This window comes from Phascolarctos cinereus, unplaced genomic scaffold (assembly GCF_003287225.1).
Source record: "Phascolarctos cinereus isolate Bilbo 61053 unplaced genomic scaffold, phaCin_HiC Scaffold_1;HRSCAF=81, whole genome shotgun sequence".
Classification (NCBI taxonomy): Eukaryota; Metazoa; Chordata; class Mammalia; order Diprotodontia; family Phascolarctidae; genus Phascolarctos; species Phascolarctos cinereus.
The window spans coordinates 233,455,004-233,462,103 of record NW_027555514.1 but is presented as its reverse complement, the minus strand read 5'-3'; positions in this window follow the sequence as shown (position 1 = coordinate 233,462,103).

Here is a 7,100-nt window from a genome sequence, read left to right as displayed (position 1 = left end):
CTCTTTTGTTCTCCTTGTCTCTGATTAAAACATCTTTAATTCCTTCACCCATCCTCTTATGGTATAATCTTGAGGCCCTTCACCAGTCCTAATCACCTTTCTCTCCAGCTTATTAATGTTCTTCCTAAAATGTGGTGCTCTAAACTGAGCAATACTTTAGTTGCCATCTGTCCAGGGAAAATTATTAGGGACTATGACCTCCCTAGTACAGACACCATTCCGGTCTTAATGCTTTCTAAGATCACGTTACCTCTCTTGACTGCCAAAGTGAATTCATGTTAAGCTTGTGATCCACTTAAACCCCCAGATATATTTTTTAAAGATGTGTTACTCCCCACACCTCCTTCATCTTGTATTTGCGAAATTTGCTTTTTGAACCCAAGTGTAAGACTTTACGCTTAACCTGATTACATTTTATCCTATTAGATTTGGTCCAATTTTTGAGCCTGTAAAGATCTCTTTCGATCTCGATTCTATCATCTAGTGGGTTAGTTATCTCTCCCAGCTTTGTGTCATCTGCAAATTTGATAACCGTGCCATCTGTGTCTTTATCCAAGTCACTGATACAACTGTTAGCCAGCATAGAGACAAGGGCAGATCATTCGATTTTCCACAGGAAGTCACCCTCCAAGTTGATAGTCAGCCATTAGTTAACAGCTACTTTTTGGCTCTAGTTGTTGTCCAACAGGGTCTGAATCCATCTAATTTTGCTATCTTCTTGCCCCCATCTCTCTCTATCTTTTTTTTTTTTACAAAAAATATCATGGGAGACTTTTGTCACCTGCTTTGTTAAAATGGTCATTCTATAGCGTTAGTAATACATTGCTAACGTATTTCATTTTACCACAAGAACTTTAAAATAATAAAATTATTTCTTTTTAAAATATTTATGATTCAGACCTGTTCACTGATTTAGAATTGTCTGAATTGCCTGCCTGGTGATGCTTTATGTTATAAGTGTCTTGTTAATTATCCTAATACAGAGATGTCTTTAAAAATAATGTAAAATAAGGGGCAGCTAGGTGGCGCAGTGGATAGAGCACCAGCCCTGAAGTCAGGAGGACCTGAGTTCAAATCCGACCTCAGACCAAACACTTGACACTTACTAGCTATGTGACCCTGGGCAAGTCACTTAACCCCAATTGCCTAAAAATAAAAAAAAAAGAATAATTAAAAATGATATAAAATGATTGTTATTCTGAACTGGACTGATACTAACAAATATGAGTACATGTGCACAGGAAGAACAGCAGAAGAGGACTGTATATGAACATATGAATCTCTATCATAAATAGCTTTTAAAAAAGTACACAGTATATTCAGCATATTAAGTCCACATTTGCCCTGCTTGTCTTTATGTCCCTCTGAATCTCCTGTTATTTTTTCAATACTTTTAATTATTCGCTGATGTTCTTATTCTTTATTCTTTTTTATTTTTTTATTGCTATCACTTGTACCCCCCAAATCACTCCCTCCAATAAAAAATAAAAACCAGTAAGCATAGTCAAGCGAATGAAATCCAATCATTTATTGTATCAAAAAATGTCGATCTCCTTCTGCACCTCTAGTCCATGGCCTGTCTGCCAGGGGATGGGGAGCATAATTCATTACTGGGGCCTCTGAAGTCATGGCGGAGCTTTTATTGCCCATTGATCAAAATTCTGAAGCCTTTCCAAATTATTTGTCTTTCCAATGTTGTAGTGACTATATGGATTAATTACTTCACTCTTCCCAGTTCCTAAAGCTCTTCCAACATTTCATTGCACCTTTCATCGTATTATAGCATAATACCATTCTGTCTTTATATATATATATATATATATATATATATATATATATATTCACATAAAGCAAATATGCATATAACACTTTAAAGTTTGTAAAACACTTTATGTATATATTAGTTTGCTTAAGGTGTAGTTAACAGAGGTGAAGTGCTTTGCAAACTCTAACTTGTTGCATACAAATTAGCAACATTATATGAATGTAATCTAATGTTATTATGCCATAATATGATGAAAAGGACAAGGTACAGTGATACCTGGGTGTACTTATACGAGCAGATGCAGAGCAAAATGAACTGGAGAATAATCTGTACAGTAATTATAGCATTATAAAGAGAAACAGCTTTGAAAGACTTAAGAATTCTGATGAATGCAATGCCAAACTAGAGAACTAATGATGAAGAAATATATATGTATACACACACACACACACACTATATATATATATATACATACATATATGCACATATACATATATACACATGCACATGTGTATATACTTATCTACATATAGGTATATACACATATATACTTATATATGATTTATATAATATATATTATATACAACGTATAAAATGGAGATAACAGTCACCTAATGAGATAATAATTATAAAGCACTTATCAAAGTGCCTGGCACATAGTAAGCACTATAAAAATGTTAGTACTATTATTATCATTGTCATCATTATTATTGTGGTTATTACCATTATAATATAATAAGCATATTCATATGAAGGTTTCTTATTTACACAGCTGCCAGTGCTATTACTAGAAAGAGAGATTGCGGTAATCACACCATTTCCATGGGGGTTGCAGTGGTTCCATTTACATGGGAAAAAAAATGTGAAACACTATTGTCAATATAACTGTCAAATTTTGTTCACATAAGGTACAGGAAGTAGCATGACCTCATGGACAGGTTGGCCTGGATTCACATCCTTTCCTTCATGCTTACTCTCCGTATGACTATGAGCCAGTCACTTGCAGTCTCTGAACGTTAGGTAATTCTCTAAGACTAGAAATTGTAGGTGGGTTTATGGAAGAAGTTTTCCTACTGAGTTGTTTCAATGTTATAGAAATAGTAGAGATTGGCAAACAATGTTTTCTTCCACCATCTTGCCTTCTTCAAAGATTTTCTAACTTGATACTTAGAAAGAAATTATGATCAATCTAAAGGATAAAAAAGCAACCATTCTTGCATGGATGATTTTCTTTCATCTTTATGAATGATTCAAAGTCTGTCTTTCACCAGGCTTTGAATAAAGACTCCAGAGGTCAGAAGACTAAACCTTCAGGAAGAAGAGAAAGGTGTCTGTGGTTGACAAGTCTGTCCTTTGTGGGCATGTGTATAACTAAGGGGGAAACTAGGGCAGGAAGTTGCCTTGGGGCAGTTGAGGTAGATTTGGGCAAAATTATAAAGTAGCTAAAGTTTATCTTTAGAGCTCAGACTCTTTATTCTTTGTCCTTTGCCCAGGAGTATGCTGCAGCTAGTTCTAACTTGTTTGTGAGAACCCATTGTTAAATTTTTAATGTGAGCATTTACACCTCAGAAATTGTTACAAAGCAGGGCTTGATTCACTGATTTGTTGCTTATTTAAAGTTAAGAAAGTATTAATAATGCAATTAAACTTAAAAATGTGTGCATGTATTTTTCCTCCCAGAGAACCTAATTGTTAAACATTTAGCAGCACACCCGTTTTGCTCTTTAAACATTGCGTAAGCTCATCAGGAGGGTAATAGGGAATGAAGTTATCACTAAACTGGAGGCCTCGTAACTGTAGGTTATTATTATTATAATTAGTAGTAGTGTAGTAGTAGTACTACTACTACTACTACTACTGCTACTACTAGTATTATTACTAATTACTAATACTAGTAATATTGGTAGTAACAGTACTATTAATAGTAATGCTACTACTAATGATAACTGGCATTTATATAGGGCTTTAAGGTTTGTAAAGTGCTTTATATTTATTATGTCATTTGAACCTCACGACACCCCTACCTTTGTCCCAGACTGTGGTACCTCCAGAGCCCACCCTTTTGGGGAAGCTAGTGCCTTTGAAGACTCTTTCTTCTTATAGTGGGCTTATTAAAATGTGATTTAAAGAAAGGGACCTGAAACTCATTTACACCACATTTGAAATGGTTTTCTTAATAAGTTTAGAGAGTTACATGGGATTATAGGATTTTGAGCCAGAAAGAAAATATAGAGGCTATCTGGACCACTCCCATCATTTTACAGAAGAGGAAACTGAGTCCCAGAGGTTAAGGAAGTTGCCCAAGGTTGGACAGGGGCCAGAATCAAGATTCAAGCCCAGAACTGACTATGAATCTCCTGATAACAGGATTTGCCTTTTAACAGGAATCAAAGTCTTAAAACCCACTTCTCTCAGAGTAGAATTTCAGGCATCAGCTAATGTACTATAGAGAAATAAGCTCTGAATCAGTGAGTTTGTTCAGTTCACCTATGTCTAACATCCACTGGTCTGCAAATAGCAAACATCTCAGGACTCGGGTGAGGGGAGAGGGAGCAAAGGTAATGGTGATGCAGAGAACAGTCCACTAAATCCTATTGATAAGTGCTGCTTTGATTGACATTCATGGAGGGATGTCCCAAGCTTGGGAAAAACCCAAGTAATTCATAAGATCTGTGATCTCCTTGAAGTCGGTGTTCCCTCCAATCATTTAGCCCATTTATGCTTGCCCCTCTTGTGCGACTCACTTGTGTTTCCTCTAAGTTCTTCACAGGGTCCAATGGTGGCCTTCCCTATTTTCTCTTGACATTTTTGTCATTTGAATATGGGACTATTGTAAGAATTCTCATTTAGTTCTCACTATCGAGTACAAATAAGCCAGCACAGGAGACAGACAGAGAAAACCAGCAGTTTATTCATGTAGAATGTGATGTGCTTCATCAGCAGAAAATGGATGCATGTGCATCACCATTCAACTAGAGATACTTTGACCAGTCTGTCATCCACATGATAGATATATGAGGCAGAGAGGGGTGAGTAGGTAAGAGCTGATGTATCACATAACAAAAGTGGATGCTTGCCAAGGAGTCTGCCATTGTTCAATAACCAGTCCTGTTAGATCAAAGGAAGCAATACTTCCTCTATCAGATGAGATAAAGAGTAAGAGTCACTTTTCTGGGGCTATCAGACTTCGAAGGAGATGGCTTTCTTGAAGTTGTCCCTGGAGCACTTGTCAGGGCATCACATAGCAAAAAATGCCCAATACAGGACAAAACAGACTTAAGATGCCAACTCTTGCATATCACTTTTAGTTTCCCAAATTTCTCTTTTAAGAAGTTAGACTTGGAAATGTCCAGCCAATGAAAACAAAAAGGCAAGTCCTGGACCACGCACATGTTTCAGTGCAGATGTGATTTCAGTTTTATTATTTTCTTTTTAGTAAAGATGCTGGCTTACCATAATCCTTCACCATCTTTCACCTATAAAATCAGTAGCTCTCACAAATGTATCACCACATATAGCAGAAATGAATAGACTTGAGGGAACAGCATAGCATTTGGGAATCCAACAGATGAGTGTAGGAATCAGAGCTACATTCTTAGTTACATTATTAGGAAGAGTACTGGGCCTAGAGATGAGAAATACCTAAGTTCAAATCTTACCTCTGACATTTACCAGTTATATAACTACGTGCAAGTCTCTGAAGCCCCAGTTTCCTCATCTGTAAAATGGGGATAATACTTATAATGTAATAAATACAATAAATATAATAAACATAATAAATATAATAAATATAATGTAATATAATGTAATACAATGTAATACAATGCAATACAATACAATACAATACAATACAATACAATACAATACAATACAATAAATAGAATACGATACGATACGATACGATACGATACGATGCGATGCGATGCGATGCGATGCGATGCGATGCGATGCGATGCGATGCGATGCGATGCGATGCGATGCGATACGATACGATACGATACGATACGATACGATACGATACGATACAATACAATATAATATAATATAATATAATATAATATAATATAATATAATATAATAATCACTTTCTCAGTGGTTATTGTAAGGACCAAATGAGATAAGTTACATAAAGTGATTTGCAAACCTTAACTTTCTCAATGTGTCAGCTATTATTACAATGTTTATTAGCAGCTGGACTGTCAAGTACCCACAGAGGATAATTAGATTTACTGTGAAACGTCTTTTTTTATGTGCCCTGCTAAATGTCCCCTGTTCCAAATCATTAATGAAAATGTCAAATGAAACTGGATCTACACTCCACATTGGAAGCCCTTGGTCCCATATTTATGAATAGCATTGTGTCCATTCTGTCCCCAAGCATTTATATTTTAAAAGAGGGTACTTGTTAACCCAAATGAAACTCTAAGGAGTGTAAATTTCAGATACTGCAATAAAGTGAAGAAAATCAAATCGGGAGGGGGGAGGAGATGCTTTAGAATGGAGTGCCTAGCCCCATCTGGGACTCTCATGTGCTACATAAACAAAAGAATAAGTGTACAAACACATGGATGTATAAAGCAATTCTCATGTGCTTATGATGTACCAAGTACTGTTTTAAGTACTGGAGATAGAAATAAAAAAGTGAGATAGCCCTTGTTCTCAAGGAGCTAACACCCTAATTGGGAATTCAGCTATAGTAATGACAAAAAGACCTGGAAATCTTAAGGGTTTATCTGTGGTATAGAAGTAAAGGTCCAAGGGGCTTTGGAAAGTATCAGTAAGTTACAAGGTGGTGCCCGGGGGACTAAACAAAGCTCTAAAGTAGATAGTAAGGCCCAGAGGACTTTAGGATGTAGTATCAAAGCAGATGGCAAGGGAGAGTGGTCCTTCATCTCACTAGAAAGATCACAGTTGGTGATTGTTCTCTCATCCAAACAGTGTGAAATCCAGATCCTCTCTAAGGTGCAGGGGGCTTTAAGGTCCCCCCCCCCATTCCTTCCTTGAGAAAGTGGGAGTGGGCTTGAATGTGGAATGTGGATTCAGGGCTCTCTCCTGTAGGGATGAGTATGATTAAAGTGGGAGGTGGGGTGGGCTGGGGGAAGGAGTTAGTATCCAGACAGAGAAGGAAGGGGAAAGGGAAATTGGCAGATAATTTGGGGGAGAAGGGCACCCCATAGTACTTGGTTATAGCACACACAGATATATTCTGAGTGGCCTGGGGCAGGGGAGGGGAAGAATGGAGGAAAGGGTCCTAGTGATCTTTGCTTTTTTCATAGTTCCTTATTTTTTCCCATTTTCTAAGCCCTCTACATATGTAAAAGCTCTAAGGTTGTTC